The 18520-nt window shown below is 40.5% G+C and overlaps 1 protein-coding gene across 1 annotated transcript in view; it reads left to right on the plus strand.

Annotated features, from left to right (window-relative positions):
* KLHL29 (kelch like family member 29) overlaps nucleotides 1–18520 on the plus strand; it is a 389156-nt gene that overhangs the window by 50949 nt on the left and 319687 nt on the right. Inside the window, exon 2 of the mRNA XM_083857762.1 lies at nucleotides 14812–14918. The gene's annotated coding sequence lies outside the window, so the exon portion shown is untranslated. The remainder of the gene's footprint in view (nucleotides 1–14811; nucleotides 14919–18520) is intronic.

The following is an 18520-nucleotide window of genomic DNA, read 5'->3' on the forward strand; positions in this document are numbered from 1 at the left end:
ATAATTGAAGTGTTATGAATTGCAGCTAAATACCTTAAATTTTTACCACTCTTTGCTAATTGTAATAATATGCTTTTATCTCTGCACACTATTACGTTTTAAGGCTTTATATTCTCAAAGTAACAAATAATGTACCTTTATTAAATTTTAACAGGTTAATCTATGACAAGCCTTTTTTTTTTTTTTTTTTTTTTTTTTTTGTACAGCTACAGTGTGTGAAACTCTTTTGAGTAGAGATGGGAGAGATGCAGATCAAAGAGGAAGTGGTGGTTATTACTCACAGGACAGGATGGTTATGGCACCACACCACAGGCCAGGGTCTCACCTCTGCTTCTGGAATACTCGAAAGGGATGAGAACTGTAGTTACCATGGATAGAAACTCAAAAAAGCTCATAAAAACTTGCCAAAATTGTGTGTTAGATACCAGTGTCCTCCTTGGATCAAAACCTCCCCCATGGCCTATGTGTTTCTAGGCTTAGAGTTAAGTTTCATTGATTTCAGAGAATTGCATTTATGTAAACTTCTGGCGTCTGTGCAATAAGATGCTGTAGTGAGATTAAAAAAAAAAAATGTTTGCATGTAGTTCTAGGGACCTAAACTGGTTATTATAGGAATTCATGCCTGTAAAGCTTTGATATTAAGCTCTAATACATTACCCACTTAGTTCCCTTTTTTCAGCCCATGACTGAGAAATTAACTTTCCATACATTCAGTGAATTGGTCCCAGTAAAGAAAATACTTTGAGTAATAACAGCTGGCTGTGTTGAAACAAAATAAAAATGTGCTTATGGACAGCCAAGGCTGAAAAAAAACAGGCTTTTTGAGAAAGATTACCAAAGAGAAAGAACAGTATATTTGCAGTTATAAAAGTAACATACTTAACTTTTTAATACACAAACATGCTTGAGTTGACTTTGGGTGTATAATTTCAAGTTGTTATCTTTTTGCTCATAATCTGAAGAGAATTCACTGATACAGAATAATAGAATGGTTTGCATTGTAGGGACTTTAAAGATCATCTAACACATCCAATAAAATTTTCTTTAAACCTTAGTCTATTTAAACTCTTATATTAAACCAAAGTTTTAATACTTTGTTTTTTAAATTAAATTTGAAATTATTACATTTTAATATCATGTAACCGAGACATATTTGTTTTAATACAACTTAGTATGAATTTCATTATGCTTTCTTAAGGGAAAAATCATTTTACTGACTTGTAACAGTATTTCCATTTAGTGGACTGTTTAATTTATAGCCACTAAAAGTAAAAGTATTTTTTGCATAACTCAAAGGATTGTTTTAATGTCCCTGACAAAAAAAATCCATTAAAATTTCATATCAGTTCCAAAGCAGGATGTTTCCATTTGCTATTCAGTTTTTCTTTTGGTTACTTTTTTTTTTTTCTCCCCACTCTTGACTACGTTGTGATCAAAGTGAAGAAAAGACCATGTGGGTGTAGTCAGGTCCTTTTTCCACTGTTTGAACCTGTAACTTCAGCAGGAGACCTGTCCTCACCCTCTTTCCATTGGCCAGGACAAGCTTTGAGTGGATGGAGGGAAGCAAATCCCAATTACTCAGTCCATGTTAGTTCCCAGCAGCTTTTCCAGTGCTGGAGATTAGAAAATGAACAAGGAGATACTCCAGCCTTCCAGTTCTGTTAACCTATGGGGAGTCTGGCTAAAGAGTAGTGTTTCTGTCCACATGGAGGCCACAAAGGTGGAATGAAATGGGTGAAACTCACAGTTTCAGTACTTCTCTAATGAGTTGGTAGCAGCATTTCTTCCTCTCTGGCACTGGTCTAAGTTTTGCTTGAGACAGATCTGCTGTGTGAAGAGCAAGAGTGCTTCAGTAGATGAAATATTCCATGTTTAAAATTGAATGGGCGGAGAAAATTAACTTCTGCTGAACAAAAAAAAACCGCAGTGACTTCTGATCTTCTATTAGAAATACCTTAAGTCAAGTCAGGCTGCATTAAGTAATCAACAAATAACACTTTTGTTTTCAGCAACTTCACTTACCTCCTGCTAATTTTCATCAAGATTCCAGATAATATGCTACTAACCATTATTTTCTCACCTAGTTTGCTCAGTTCTGACAGATAATAGATGATCCTATTACAAATAGATTTGACACTGCATCCATGAAAATGTGAAAATTGGAGTCTCTCGTCATTATTTAAAATGTGTGCTCGCTCACTCAAATGAGGTATAAGAGTCTACTTTGGAGATAAAGTAGTCCAGATTGCTGGAAAGGCTGCTCCAGTGTCACCCAGGTTAATGTAGATGTATTATGTATTTATATAGCCTATAGGAGGATAACTTTTTAGCAAGTGATTTGAACTGAATATGCACTTGATCAGGACTCTCATTAATAACCCATGGCCACACTGTTCTCCTGGTAAGAACTTAGCCTTGCAATCAAAAAGATTAATTCTGAGGCTGTCTACTGCAGTTTGGGAGAAAGAGTCCAAAGAAACGAGTGAGTCACAGAGATCTCTATAAACTGAGCTATAGATTAAGATCCTGCACTGTTCCTGATATTTTGATTAAAATGACCATTTTTTCAGTCACTGTTCTGGAATTTGGAGCAATAGCGTTTTTCTCTGAAGGTGATGGGTGGTGCTTGCTCACACTGCATCTCAGTTAAGAGCCTGGAGTCAAACTGTAAGTTCTGTGCTTGAGACATCAGAGATAAATTGACTTCTTTCCGTTAGGTTTGAGGTCATGTCCGTGTTTCAAAAGGAATTGCAGTAATGTCATCAGGAGTTAGTAACTGATGGATTGACACACAAAGTGGGATTTAATGTGAAGGATAGAAGAATTGTTTAAAAATGAGACAGGAAGCATTTTCTCTCATACTAGTAACTGGATTTCCCTGTTTGATGGGTCATGAGAGACTAGCATATTTGAAGTTCTTTGGAGAATAGAAAACATCTGTGGACTGTTAGGAAATTCATTGTTTTGCACATCTCTGAATCCTAGTTATTGCAGAAGCCCTGCAGCTCAGCAAAACAGTTTTGATAGACTTTCTCCTCAACAGTGTGTACCTCTAGCATGGCATTTGTGGAAGTGGTCTTGGACCAGAGAATTATCTGTACTAGTCACATGAAGGCAGGGAGTGTTTTGAGAGTCTCTAAATTATGCATATGACAAATGTGGACTGTAAGAGAGGACACTGAGTGAGGATCATTTGGATGAAGGTGACAGATGAGATGAAGAGCTTGCACCGAAAAAGTACATCACCAGAGAGCTGGGGAGAGAAGGCTTTTTTACTAATCCTGACTTTGCTGTTAGGCCATGAGTTAAAAAATGAGGATGTAAACAGCAGCATCTCTGGTGCTGGAGCATGATCATCGTACATTCTCTCTGTCATCAGCATATTCTTTATGTCAATAAATGGGAGTGTGGTAGTCTCATTCAAAGCCTTTGATGACAGGCTGCAGGACACTGCCTGAGGCTGTAAGACAAATAACAGTAGTCTTCTCCATGGGTGCTATCTGACTTGTAAAAATGAGTACCTTCCTGCCTGTGCCAGTGCTGGTTTGTTAGACACAGGCAAGCTCTCTGCTCTCTGTGCAGCTGCTGAACTTGCCCGTGTTTTAGGCAGAGCTGTAAACTGGAGTGTTAAGGGAGGCACTACACTTTGTGTCCATAGATATGGCAAAGCATGAGGAGGATGGCAGTAGTTCAGTGATGGAAAATTATTTGTTGTAATGCCTCAATTCAAAGTAGTTGTGTGGAGACTGTCGTCCTGAGGACACTTGCTAGTTGTGAGGTGCTGGAGGTAGCAGTGATGTGTTGCCCATTGCCAGATGCAACTGAAAATACGTGATGGTCAGGATAATATAAATCTTCTAGGAAAATTATTTTTCTCCACTTATCTTGTACGTAAGCATCTGGATGACTGCAAGCAGTGCTGACTCTCCTTAGGGAAGGTTAGTGCTCAGGCTACCCACTGCTGAAAGTTTCTTGGCACCATATGTAAAAAGCCTAAAACCCTATGTTTTTATATAACCTAATTCTTAAATTAAATCTAGCAGCTCAATTTTAACAGCATGATCTCCTTACACAATTGAATGAATTCTTTGGTGGTCATACGTGCTAAATTCAACAATTTGCATCAGGAGAACAAATTCTCACTGTGAAGGAATTGCTTCTTTTTCCAGTTATTCTCAAGGAATCCAAAGTTTGATTGACAGTAACCTGCACACCTCCCACACTTCCTCTTCTATCTTTGCTTGTTTTCTTTTCTCTAGAGGGGATCTTTTGTAACTGATCTGTTTGTTCTGCTTTTTCTTTGGGGATGACAAATTAAGCCACAAGTCTTTTTTTAGTGTTGCCATTGGGAGGTGGAGAGAGGGGATTTAGGGGTCTGTTACTCTGATGTGCTACTGGCAGTCAGCTTTGAAACTTTGGTTCATTCCTTTGGAAGAGTGGCCAAGATCTGTGCCTCAATGGTGTGATGGTTTGACTCTTGTCCTTTTAATAGTGAATTGGGATGTAATAAATGGGACAGCTTGTAAAGGGTTGACTAAGAGCATTACAATTAATGCCAGTCAACAAGAGCTTCTGGAAAATAGATCCTGTCAAGCTAAGCTGGTGCCCATGAAGTGTTTTTAATGTGATTGCAAGTTTGAAATTGATGGCTTCTACCAGGCATTTGATTTGGTGGCACCATTTTGATTAAGAAATAAGAACAGTATAGAAACATAGATATAATTTGATTTTACAGGTGTGAAGGATGGGAACTGAACTTGCCCAAATTCATCCATTTTCAGTTTTGCACCCTCTCCTAAGCCAGTTGTCCTGGACTCCTTCTGCAGTCACTGGGGAGGAGAGAGGGCCATTCCTCTACCCCGAGTTGACAGTAGGGAAATATGAGCTTGTAGGACAAAGCTCTTGTTAACCATGTCAACAATCTCTGTGTAGATCCATAAGAGAAGTTCAGGGAGGCTGTGCCAAATCTGGGTCTGCCCATACTGCAGACACTCCCAGAATGTTGTGCTCAGGTCTGTCTGCACCTCTAGGAGTTGGATGAGATAGTCAGTAGATTAGATGAAGGGTGATGCTGATGGTTAAGGGTGGAAAAGCACACCTTACAGGCACTGGGATTTCTTGCAGACATTCATTACCCTAATCCAAGAGAAAGAAAGAATTTATTAGCTTTTCTATTTAGGAAAGTTTAAGAAAGGAAGAGTCTTCAGTCTGTTTAACAAAAATATAACAAGATTCGTTGTCTAGAAATGAAAGCCAGGAAAATTCAAAATAAATAAAAAAAAAAAAAGGGGGTTGACAGCCAGAATAATTAAACACTAAAATCTTTTGCCAGGACCCAGAAGGCATCACTAGAACTTCGGTAACTGTGGCAGTTTGGGGTTTTTTTCTTCCTGAAAAACACAACAAATTAAGTCATGTGCCTTATAATGCACAAGAGAATCAGACTGAGGTCAGAAAAGGACTGCTATGACTATGCAGTCTGTCAAAAGTATGTTGGTCCCTGTGAAGAGGATATGGTTTTCCCTGTTCTGGTCAGGCTCTCAGAGCCTTATTTGCATAGGGATGTTGCATTCCCCTGGTGTATGGCAGTGTTAGTTCAGATCATAAGAGAAATGGTTGCCTTTGCCCTTCTGAGCACAGGCTGTTGTTTCCAAGCTATGGTACTGTGCTCTCCCCTTCCTTTTTGTAGCATCAGACCCAACAGAATGAGCTGTCATCAACCCTCATGTCTCTGGTACATCATGAACCAAGTGCAGTTCCTGCTTGGTTTCTTGGCATTGTGCAAGGCTTCAGATAAGACGAGGAGGGACACAAAGACTCTGAAGAGCCAAGTACGTACTTTGCCACCATCCTTAGTTTTTTTTGCAGCAGCCTGATCCTATCCTGCTGCTCTCCAGCTTCCCAATAGCATTTCTCCCACACTATAAAAGGCATGATCTGGCTGCTCTTACATCACCTGTAGTTGGTTGTTACCTGACTCCCCAGCAATCTCTGGGAGTCTTACTAGAAGGGTAGGGCTTTGTATTAAAAACCATCAGGAAATGGCAAACCAATGGGTTTTGTTCTGCTTCTGACTTTTGACAAATATCTGGAAAAGACGTTGAACTGCAGAAAGTCAGTTCATGGTGTCAAAGAAGTTGAGGTCTTCCCAGTCTCAAATGTTTCAGTGCTTTGAATGTGAGTCTCTCCAGCTGCTTCAGTGAGGCATTGACATCGAGAAAATATGTTAGTCAAGCTGTCCTAAAACTTTCAGTCTTTTAATCTCAGTGCTTTCAAACTATTTCAGAACAAGGTATCTTTGCTGGTCTTTGCTTCAACAAAGAAATAAAAGATGCTTCAACAAATGTACTTCCTTGCCTGCTGCCTTTAAACTAAAAGTTTAGAGGGCTTTAAACTAAAGTTGCCAGTGGAGGGGAACCTCAATCCATCCCACTCCTATCTGTTTGATGGCAGTGCCAGCAAGAGATGCCCAGAGCCTGGAGAGGGAACTGCAAGTCTGCAGGAGAGCACCTGAATCCAACCTAGCTTCCTCAGGAAACTTAATGTCACTGTGCAAATGTGGCATGGGGAATTAACAAGAAGTTAGAGATTTGCATGCCTGCAGGGCTTTGATCTTGTGGAGACGTGCCAGGATGGCTCCTGTGACTGGAGTGTTGGAATAAAAGGATGTAGGCTCTTCAGGAAGTGCAGGAGGTAGAAATGAGGAAGAAGTGTTAGTGGCCAGCTGAAGTGCATGGAGTTCTGCTTGGGGATTGATGAGAAGTTGACTGAGAACTTACGGGATAGGATTAAAGGAACAGGTGATTTTTCTGCCTTAGTCTTCACTGACAGCTGTTCCATCCCCACTGCCTGAGTGTGATTGGGAAAGAACTGCCTGCTGTAGGAGATGGTGAGTTTGAGAATGTCTAAGGAAGCTGCAGGGGCACGAGTCCATGGGACCTCATGAAAATGTCTCTGTGGGTTCTTAGGGAACTGGTGGATGACATCACTAAACAATTATCCATCGTGTTTGATAAGTTGTGTCAGTATCATGAAGTTCCCGCTGACTGCAAAAGAGGAAACATAGCTCCAATTGAAAAAGGAAGACATGAGGAACTATAAACCAGTCAGTCTTATCTCAGTGCATGGCAAGGTCGTGGAGCAGATTCTGCTGGAAACTATGCTAAGGCACATGGAAAATCACGAGATGACTGGTGACAGCCAGCATGACTTCACTGAGGGCAAGTCATGCCTGACAAATCTGGTGACCTTATAATGATGGGGTTAAGAGCACTGGTGGGTGAGGGAAGCACAACTGATGTAATCTACCTGGACTTGTGCAAAGCATTTGATGCTGTTCCATGTGACATTTTTGCCTCTAAACCGTGGAGACGTGAATATGATGGCTGGACCACTTGGAGGATAAAAAATTGGCTGGTTGGTGGTGCTCAGATTTTGGGTCAATACATCAGTGTCCAAATGGAGAGCAGTGATGAGCTGCATTCCTCAGGGATCAGTTTTGGGACCAGTGCTGTTGGACATCTTTGTTGGCAACATGGACAGTGGGACTGAGGCATCCTCAGCAGGTTTGCTGGTGACATTGATCAGTGTGGTGACACGCTGGAGGGAAGAGATGCCATCCTCAGGGGCCTGGACAGGCTTGAGAGGTGGGACTGTGGGAACCTGGTGAAGTTCAGCAAGGCCAAGCACAAGATCCTGCACCTGGATCAGGGCAATCCCAAGCACAAATACTGGGTGGAGAATGGGTTGAGAGCAGCCCTGCAGAGAAGGAGTGGGGGGTGCTTGTGGATGAGAGGCTGGACAGGACCCAACAATGTGCACTTGCAGAGTCACCAAGGATCTTCTTCTTAGGGCCGTGAAGATGATCAGAGGGTTGGAGCATCACCTATGAAGAAAGACTGAGAGAATTGGGGTTGTTTAGCCTGGAGAAGAGAAGGTTCCAGGAAGACCTTGTAGGCCCTCTTTAGGTACTGGAAGGCAGCAGTAAGAAAGCTGGAGAGGGACTTCATACAGGGGCATGCAGTGATAGGACAAAGGGCTATGCTTTTAAACTGGAAGAGCAGATTTGGATTAAGTGTTAGAAGGAAATTTTTTATTGTGAGGGTAGTGCAATACTGGCACAGGTTGCCCAGAGAAGTTGTGGCTGTCCCATCCCTGGAAGCGTTCAAGGCCAGGTTGGATGGGGCTCTGAGCAGCCTGATCTAGTGGAAGGTGTCCCTGCCCATGGCAGGGGGTGTGGCAAGATGATTTTTAAGGACCCTTCTGCGCAAACAATTTTGTTATTCTGTGACCTTCATCCAATCTCCAGCAAATCCAGTGGACTTCAATGAATTCTGGAGTTGAGTCTACTTTAAGGCAATCTAATTTTTCACCAGACTGTATGTATCTGTCCTCCAAGAACCCTCACTATTAGGGTTCAGCATTTTAAACTGAACGCTTATGATCCATTAGAGCTCTGTAGTTTTTGAATAAAAAGAATAAAGTCTTTTCAGTGCTTTATTTTTGCATGGGAATATTTTACCTATCTTTTTTTGAAGCCCAGACATATCAGCTGCTTTTCTTGAGCTTTTAATGGGAATTTAAAAGTAAATAAACTGGGAATGAGTTAGAAGTTTTTACTTGCATCCTAACAGTGATCTCATTTTGAGTCTAAACTACAGCATACTACAGAACTTAATGTCATCTGGATAAAGCAATTCTATGTTTAACGTGGTTTGGGGGAGGAATAATGAATTACATACTCTAAGGATGGGTTCCTAAAGTGCCTGTCTGCATTTCTTTCTGGAACTTTGTTCAGCTAGTTTGGTGTGTATGCTTCAACTTCATTTACAGCATCAACTAAAGGCCATTTAAAGAAACTGTTGGGCCTTGACAGATGATTAATGCTGTCTTGCTGATCTTCTAGGTCTGTAAACTCATTACTAACTTGTAATATCTGTACTTTTTTTTAGTGTTTTGAAAGCATTTTTTAAATAAAAAAGCATCTGTAAATTATCTTGGCAAACTTTGTCATAATTGCTCATTGCGTTTGAGTTTGCAGAAATAGCTCTGTTTATGATGTGGTATTTTTAATGGCATATTTCACTGTTTCCATTTAAACTTCGAAGTGACATCTTTGTTTTTCCCCTTTAAAGAGCAGCATAATCCAGATGTCTGTCAAAAGAGTTGTTGATGTAGCATTTTATGAGTAATCCTTATGTTTGAGGTTTTTGTTTTGTCAGAACTGTTTGCCAAGCTCTTATGAAGCTCCCCATGAATATTATTGATGTATACTTCCTTTTAAAGAAGTGATTATCCAGGCAGGAATACAAACTCAACAGCCAGTTTGAAACCACAAATGTTTTCTCAAAAGTTATGTGATGTCACAGGAGGAGTTAATTTGTCGGTGTAATGGAACGGGGAATACTGAGTGAATATTATTTGCCCCTTCCCTTTCCACTTATTAACCCTTTGAAACACAGGCCAACATTTGATTTTAGGGGACTTCAGCTATTGCACAGAGTGACCTCAGGGGTTACTGTGTGTTCTAAATCTTTGATGAAGAGATGTTGATAGTTCCCAGCCTGTTTTCAGAGAGATGAGTGGGATTGTGAGAAACTCAGTTAAACATACCAAGTAGCCTTAGGTATCTAGCAATTATCATTTCAAACACAGTGCTGAGGGTACAGTGATGTTCTCATTTGTTGCTGCTAAAAAGTTTTCTATAAATATTTGAACATTCTGTCTTTGTGCAGACATCCTTCTCTAGTCATTTTTTCTCAGGTAGTTCCTTAGTTTAGGTGGCTGTGACTTAAATGCTTTGGACCTCAGTGAGGGCTGGCAGTATTGCCAGGCTTTTCCCAAGCATTTCAGAATCCTTATGGTTTGCAAATGCCCTGGGAGCTGCAGACCTCACAGCATTTTAGCTTGCAAATTAGTAGTTGGCTGGTTGTCAGTTGGGGAAAAGAGAGAGCTGTAAATTCTGTAATAAATAATATATTAGGGTAAACATAACAATAGTATTCTGCAGACATTGTGGTGCAGAGCAGTCACTCCTTACCATAAAGTCAGGTGGGACTGTGAAAATGGATCCATCCTTCATTTCCAGCTCTGTTTTATTGTTTCTATCCCAGCCTGCAACTCTTGGCTGCAGCTCTGCTGAACTTCAGAGCCTGTGTAGCTTCTTGTGGGATCTGTAATTACTCCCTTCTCAGACCACTTGTTTGGCTTCTGGCAGCAGTAGGACAACAGGTCACACCAGACATTGTGAGGCTTTTCATGCTAAACATGCTAAAGATAACAGATAAAGATAGCAGCACATGGTTGTTCCCAGCATTGATACCTTTGGTGTGTTGGTCTGTACTTACCTCCCCTGTCCATACAACTTCTGTGCTGAGCTCAGCTGTCTGCAGTGACTAATTTGATTGGCAAATTCATTGCCTATAGCACCCTTCTGCTGCCTGTAAAGCTTCCATTTAGCCTTGCCTAGAAGTGTTCATACTTTGTTTGAGTCAGTTTCTTCCCCCTCCATCTGATTTGCTTTCCTTTGCCTTGTTTATTTGCAAAGAGAGGATGTTCTGTGTCTGGTATTTCACTCCTGTTCTTCAGCCCCTGCCCCAGGCTGTGGTACTGGCTTAGGAGAGGTTGTTTGCAGGGCAGAGCATCTTGTAAAGGGCATTTTTAAAGCACTTTGTGCTTCAGAGTTGATTTATGGCTTGTCTGCACAGGCAGGCTTTCATATTCTATGTTTGTGTTAAACTTTTTCTGGGCAATTAACCTACAATAACTGTGTCCACATCCTTGGCTTCATCCTTCTTTTCCAAATAATTTTGTCAAGCACAGGTGAGACATGGGAAGGCATTGCATGGAGCATTGCTTCCTCACTGAGGTCCATGTTGTGCAGCTCTGCTTTAAATGATCTCTTATTCAGGGAGCCTCTGGAACGATGAGTCCCTCATGGCAGTACTGAGTTGCCAAATGCTGCTGCCTGCTCCTTGCCTTTTCCAGATCTGCTATATGGCTTTTGGATACTTTGTCTGTGACAGAAGCTCTGAAACTGTATTGCTGCATAAGAAAATTGCTGTTTTGGCTTGACATAGTATGAAATCATTGTCTCAACCTCTCTTGCCTTTTTGGAAGCTTTTTTTCTAATTTACTACTTAAAGCTGAGCTTTCTGCTTACTTTTTGTGCTGTCACCATATCTCATTTTTTGCTGGTGCAGCTGAACTCTTCTTTGGCCGAACCAGAACCATAGAGGGGAATCCAACTGATACAGCTCCTCTCTACAGAAATCCAGACCTGCTTATCACTGACCAGGTCTTTCATGCCAAAGGCACTTCTGATTATTCCATCCCTTCATGAAGATACTCATGTTGATGAGAGATGAGCTGACACCAACTTTTCATACCATGTTCTGCAGCTGATTTAACCTAGGGAAAGAGCTCTCTCCTTCAGGAAGGAAGAGAGAGCTTTAGATCCAGTTGCTTCAAGTATCTTAATTTAGAATCATAGATACAGGACAGAATCCTTAACCTGTCCATTTTGCAGTGGTTAGGCTCCCAAAGGAGAGATAAGGCTGCTGCTGTAGGCTCCTGTAAGGCACCTTCAACTTCATGAGGATTAATACAGGGAATACAGGTTTTACCTCTGTGCAGGGTAGTACACTATGATGAGAGACAGCCTGGGTTTGCTGTTGAAAGCTCCTTGCTGTGTTTCTGCCTTTTCCAGTTTCAATATTTTATTTTAGTGGTTCAGAACTGCCTGGCAGGTGTTGCTCCTCCACAATGGTAACTGCAGTAAAGTTTTGATAAGCTTAAAATCCTTTCTTATAAGCAGCAAAGATTTTCTAAAGCAGGGGAAAGAAAACTCACCCAAATGCCAGTAGATCATGTAAGTTGCAGTATGTTAAAGACCAATAAGTCTCTTGGTATTTCCCCTACTTTTTTACACTTCTTGTACTGTGTGTCCAAGAGTAAGCAAACACATTTTGAACTTTGGCCCATCTGTGTACCATTATCATGGTGACAGGTAACTGCTTTTCTTGTTCTTTCATTTCCTTCTGATTCCTCTTTCTTCAGATGTCCCATATCCAGCTGTGAGTTCTGTTTTGCCTTTCTATATCACACTGCTGTCTAGAGCCTGCAATGTGCTTTGTGAATATTCTTCATGTCTTTCGTTATTGAGGTGAGGGAGAAAAAGGTTTTCTTCGTGTAAAACTGTCATTGGCTTCTCAGGCTTCTTCCCTATCTGAAACACATTTTATTTTTATTAGTCTCAAATGTTTTGGTTTTTTTTTCCTGTTCTGTAAAGTTCTGGAACAAGAGTCCCGAGATGGCTTTGAGAAGTGTGTGATTCCCTAAGGAAATCTCTCAGAGTAGCTCTGGCCCAGTGTTGCCCTTGGAGATGATGGGGTAACTATGATATGATGAGTCACTATGCAAAACAGAAATTACTCCCTTGAGTAATTTCCCCTTTTTTCTTTCCATAAACTGCCTTATGAAAACAGTGCTCTTCTCAACAAACTAAAAGCAAAACAAAGAGAAGATTACCTTTTTGTTTCAGCATTTTTAAGCAGTCCATGGTATATTCCTTAATCATCCTTTGAAAGTGAGAAATACTCAATTAAAAAGTCACAACAATGCATTCAAGAATTGTTAAATAGATAAATAAGTAGACCAGCTATTAGAAAAGCTTTAGCTCCAAAATGAATCTAGACCTGTAAAGAAGACAGGCTCAAGAAAAGCTTGGAGCTCTGTTTGATGAACTGTAGTGATGAAGGATAATGTGGACAAGATGGTTTACATTTCCACATTCTCCATAGCCTTTCATGTGCTTCCTCTTCTGTCATCTGAGGTTTTTAAGAAACTCACCTGCAGCTGGCTAGTGGTTAGACAGCACAGCGTTTCTTCTGCACATAAATGTTCTTTGTGTTTTACTGAATCATAGAATGGTTTGGGTTGGATGTTGGTTAAGCAACCTCTCTAGTGGAAGGTGCTCTGCCCATAGCAGGGGGCTTGGAACTATATGACCTTTAAAGTTCCTTCCAGCCCAAAGGTGGCCTTGAACACCTTCAGGTCCCTAAATGGTCTTGACTCTGATCTCCTCCCATAGTGGGTGGGTCTTCATTTCCCCAGTCCCTGCCTGCGACTGGGGCAGTGTGGATGGAGCACCTGTGACTGAACACTGAGGCAAAAAAGTCATTGGGTATCTTAAATGTTCTCCATATCCCAAGTAACTAGGCTTGCTTCCCATTTCCTTCTGGAGAGGGCCAACATTTTCACAAGTTGACATTTCCTGATGTCACAAAACTACGTATAGAAGCATTTGTTGTTGCTCTCAATGTCCTTGGCCAGATTTAGTTCTATCAGCACTTCAGCTTTCCTAACCTGATTTGGGATGTCATTCATCTGGCCCTAATCTCATCCTTCAAATTTATTTTTCGTGATTTGATCTTTTTTTTTCTTTTTTCCCTTGTTTCTCAGGTTGATGGTGCATTGTGCCTCTCAGCCAGCTCTCATTACAGATCATTCATTGCAGTATGAGCCATTTGGTCAGCTAGTCAAACCAAAGTTGCTATATGCTTCATTTGCAGAAATATAGTAGGAATTTAGCAGTTTAATAAAACTCTTAATGGAGCTCATTGCCTGACTGATCCACAAAGTGACCTTGGATAAGTCATTCAGTTTTTCTGTGTGCTTGTACCCTTACCATCCTCGCCTTCACCACACCTCTTTGGGCTGTAAATGTTCAGCACTGAACCAGTTTCAGGCTTTCACAAGGGAAATTATTTGGTCAGGCTATTTAAACATAGTAAAAGTCATACAAATATTCTGAAATAATATCCTAGCAAGGTAGGGAAGTAACTTCCAAGGGGATGTCTTACATGCTAAACTTTCCATAGCTAGCAGGTTGGATTAGTGAAGTGTTACTCTACTGCTTCAAAATTATTATAAATACCAAAAAAGAAAGTTTATATAAAATGAAAAAAGGCTTAAGCTGAAGTAGTGGGACAGAAGCCCTGATTGCATTGCAGAGAGAAGTGCACTGTAAACTTCAGATTCAGATTGTATCAACTCAATTACATGTATGCAGTAATCTTGTCATTGTAAGAATCTTCTTGATAGAAACTGAAACTCTAGTGCTAAAAACATGAAATCAATAGGCACAGTTATATCCACTTAAAAAAAATTGTATTGATTTGCAGATAACGACAGCAGTTCATTCTTGCAGGATTACATGCCACTTCCTGTCATAAAGATTACTTCAATATGTATTGCATCTGAGATGGAGAATGTAGGGATAAAACTGCTTTGCTTTAATGAATAGTCATTTTACTCTGTGCATTAAAATGAGATATATTCCTTTAAATTTATCTCCAGGGATTATTTTGATTTCATGGGCAAACTCTGTGTTACCAAAGACTCTAGAACACTATTAAACTTTTAAATAGTCTTAGATTGCCTTGTTTTTGCAAGTGCTTGAACTCATTCTCTCTTTGATAGCAACTAATTAAGCAAAATATCGTGCTCTTTCTGGTCTCCTCCACATCCTTGATTAGAGGGTTAACACCATGTTGTCTTGGGTATTAGATGTTCTTTGCTAAGCCCTGAGCGCCTACCAGGATCTGACTCTCTGTGCTTTGTAACAAATTTCTGTCGCTTTCTGGGGTTTAAGTTCTCTCTGCTGATCATGGTGGTCTCCCATTAAGCAGCTTTTTCCTTTTTTTTTTTTCCTTTTTTTTCTGATGCTGTCATTTATTTGAAGCCTATTCTCATTACACATAGATGATTTCATCTTTGTGTGTTAAAGTAACTCTTTTCAACTCTTTCTAGGTAATCTGGCTTCCCAGAAATCTTCTGCTAAATGCAAGGGTTTGCTGTCCTGTTTACTGACTGTTACGCCTGAGGCTGATTTGGATTCAGATTGTGGATATCGCAAGGTAAGTGTGCAGATGTCTCTTTTTTTTTTTTTTTTTTTTTTTTTTTCTTGTGGTTTTTCTTTCATGGTTTTATCCTTGCTTACACAAACACAGTTTAGGGGATTGCTCTCCTTTCAGTGGCTGCAGCCAGTCCCTATGGCAGCACATGCAACTGAGCATCTGTGTTATAATAGAAAGATATTGAAATATGATAAATGCTAATGCTGTAAACCTGATCAGGAGTATTTGAATTTGGTGGTGTTAGCTCCAAGAGGGAGCAAACTTTTTGTGTAGATAGGCCTAGACTGATGGGGCCATATCTTACAAAACTGTAAAAAGCTGTAAGAGGCTTATTTGGGTGTAGTGAAGTTTGAGTTTTAAGCTGATAAAAGGGCATATATTTTTATATTACAAAAGAACATTTTTTGTAATGTAAATAGTTAAAATATCTGTGAAGTTTGCAAGATTGAGTTCAAATATTTGGGAAAAGGGAAATTAAAGGTTAGTTGGTTTCTTGGGGGTGTGGGGAGGGAAAAGAAAGAACTGATTCCCTCTCTTATCCAAATCTACCATACACATTTACAGTAGAAACTTAAATACTTGACTTCATTGTTGAATCACTCTTGTGGAATTTTTCACCTCCTGCCCATAGGAGGAAAGTTTGCTTTTGTGAACAGAGATTTGATTTTTTATTTTTTCTGCCTCTTCCTCAGTCTTGATCCCACCTGCTATTTTTCTTGCTTATTCTCTTTTCTAGCTTCTTTTTGTACTTTTCTCTGCTTTTTCATTGTGGAGCTAATCCTATGCCTTTATGCTGTTTCTTATCCTCCTTTGACCAGTTTTCTGTCTTCTTCCATCCAAATACATGATTTCTGGGGATGATTCAGGCTGGAAAACACCTGTACAGTTGTGTAGTCCAGCCTCCTGCTTAGATCAAGGTCATTTTTAAAGCAGGTTGCTGGGGACCATATACAGTTGGGTTTTGAATATCTCCAAGGATGCAGATTCCAAAACTTTGTTAGAAACCTGTTACCATGTTTCACCTTGTGAAGGATGTTTTCTTCAGTTACAGCCTGAATTTTCATTGTTGCAGCTTCTTTGTTCTTGTCATATCACTGCCCTTTCAAGAATGGGTTCACTCTGTTCTCTTTGCCCTTCCCTTTGGGGAATTGGAAAACACAGTGAGATCTTGGGGAGACCTCTGTTCTAGCCAACACTGTCCTCCACTGGACTTCCTCCAGTATGTCAAAGCCTTCTTGTCCTGGAGGGCTCACTAACTCCACAGGGAAGGGGAGGGTTGCCTCCCTGGCCCTGCTGGCTGTGCTCTCACCAACACAGCTCAGAATGGACACACTTGGGTTTGTTTCAAGGGCATGTTGCTGGCTCAGATTGTACCTGCTGTCTGTCAAGACCACCAAGTCCCATTTTATTTTTCATATTTTCAGTTTGTTTAATCTTTCTCATACACTGTCATGCATTCCTTACTTCCAGCGTTTGCTCTTTCTTCACAGGATTCCTTACTGAGCACCTCAGTACCCTCAGTGCACCTTCATCATAATGTTTCTGGCAACCTCTTCCCATAAATGTGCATGAGCTACACTTTGGAAATAGTGAAACACTCTTGGAAACTGATTTCCATGAGCAGCTAGCTTAAACCTTTCCATGTAGCTTTGATAATTTAAAATTCTTTTTCAATTCCTGTCATTAGTATATTCACAATAGGTCAGGAAATTGTGTGTATGCTTGGGTGTGTACAAGTGTGCATGAGAGAGAGTATTTAATATTTTTTTTTCTGTACTGCCAGTACACAGCCATAAATATTGTATATAATAACAATACATATATGAAACTTGCTGGAAATTGAGTCTGAGTTATGAACAAGATGTATTTTATATGCCTTCTTTATGTTTGTCCCTGCATGTGTGTGTGATGCTACAAATTGCAGATGCCAACAACTGTAATTGTAGTGGTGGTTAAATCAAACGTTCTCCTCTTTTTCTTTTTTTGGTGGCCCCCACAATGAGTAATGCCTCTGCTTTTCCTGTATTTTAATAGAGCATGTATGCTGGGAGATGTACCAGAGAAACACTCAGGAATAGTCTCAGCCTTAGCTTGACATGATGATCAGATGGTTTTTGGAGAAAAGAGATGTAGTAGTCCTGTGGTCCTGGAAGCTTTGCTGTCTGATCCCTCAGGGGAAGGACCAAGAGGGCATTAATAGTCCGGTGCTGAGATCATCATTACTAGTTTGGCCAGGGTGGCTGGAGCTCCTGTACAAATCCCTCTGTTTATATCCGCCAAGGAGAACAAAGGAATGAACTGGAGTGGCAAGTGGAGCAAAGAAGGCTAAACATCCTAAGTCAGGGGAAAAAACAATTGAGCAGAAAATAATAGAAGTGGAAAGGAAAAGAAAGTGTGCAGAGAGGAGGATAAAGACTTCAGCTTGCGACAAAGTGTGTTGGTATTAATTCAGAGAAGTGTTGTCCAACTTGTGAAGAAGTAGTTACACTAGTGCAGCTCATACGGTGATGAGTGACAGTTTAATTCACTTTCTGTGGTGGGGAATGTCTAGTAAATCTGGCTTGTGATAAGTTGCCGCATTGCCTAGTCACATCAGTATGAAATGTCTGGGATAATCTTAGGCTGAATATCCAGTTACTGCAAAGTGATTCCGTTGTGCTGTGGGATGCCCATGGGCATTTCTGCCACGGTGGCTGTGATCTGGTTATACAACATATATGTAACAAGAGAATTAAAAAACTAGTAATTTGGAAATGAGAAGCGAGGTGTGTCCAGGCTTCCCCTTAGAGACATGTGAGAAATTGTTGGAAAAGGCTGTGAGTTCCAGGATGGACTCTTCCTATCTCCCTCTGGTAGTGAGCTGCACGTAGGAGTTGCACACTTGTCTGTCTCACTGTTTTTGGATATTCCTAGCTCAGCTGTTCCCCTTGAAAGGCCTTTTAACTCAGTTTTTCTGAAGGATATAAATAGTATTTCTGGTTGTTGACTGTAGCCCTGTATATCCTGCCAGTCACGTGTGGTTGCAGTTCTTGTATTCCAGTTGAAGAAGTACTTAACCCCAGTGTTTTCTGGTTCAAACTGAATTAATTTTCACCATATGCAGCACCTCTTATGATAGTGCGGGTGGTGTGGAGGAATCTGAAATGATGTTGAGAGCTATTTTGGTGATGAACTTATTTTAATAACTGTGGGCCTCCCTGCACAGCAGACTGATTTTTTTTTTTTTTTTTTTTTTTTTTTTTTGAGTGTTTCCTAAGAGGAGAGGTCAGGGAGGTGTGCAAACTCTAAGCAAGACCTCAAATGACCGTGTGTGAGCTTGAACACAGTGATTGTGTTTTGCTTTTCATTTTTCACAGTTTTCAAATGGGTGAAAGCAAAGATTTGGATTTGTTCCATTTTATCCTTTTCAGGAGAAGGAGCAAGCCAAAAAAGTTAGTAGCAGAAATCTGGGGTCACACTTCTTGGGTGAATCTGTGATAAGCTTTGAGATGTGGCAGAGAAACCAAATGGCAGCCTCACTTGTCTTTGGGATGGTATTCACAGAACAATTAAGTTTGGGAATGACCTTGGAGGGATTCTCTTGCCCAAGCTCCTGCACAAAT

The sequence above is a fragment of the Zosterops lateralis genome, assembly GCF_965231275.1.
Source record: "Zosterops lateralis genome assembly, chromosome: 3".
In the NCBI taxonomy this organism is placed as follows: domain Eukaryota; kingdom Metazoa; phylum Chordata; class Aves; order Passeriformes; family Zosteropidae; genus Zosterops; species Zosterops lateralis.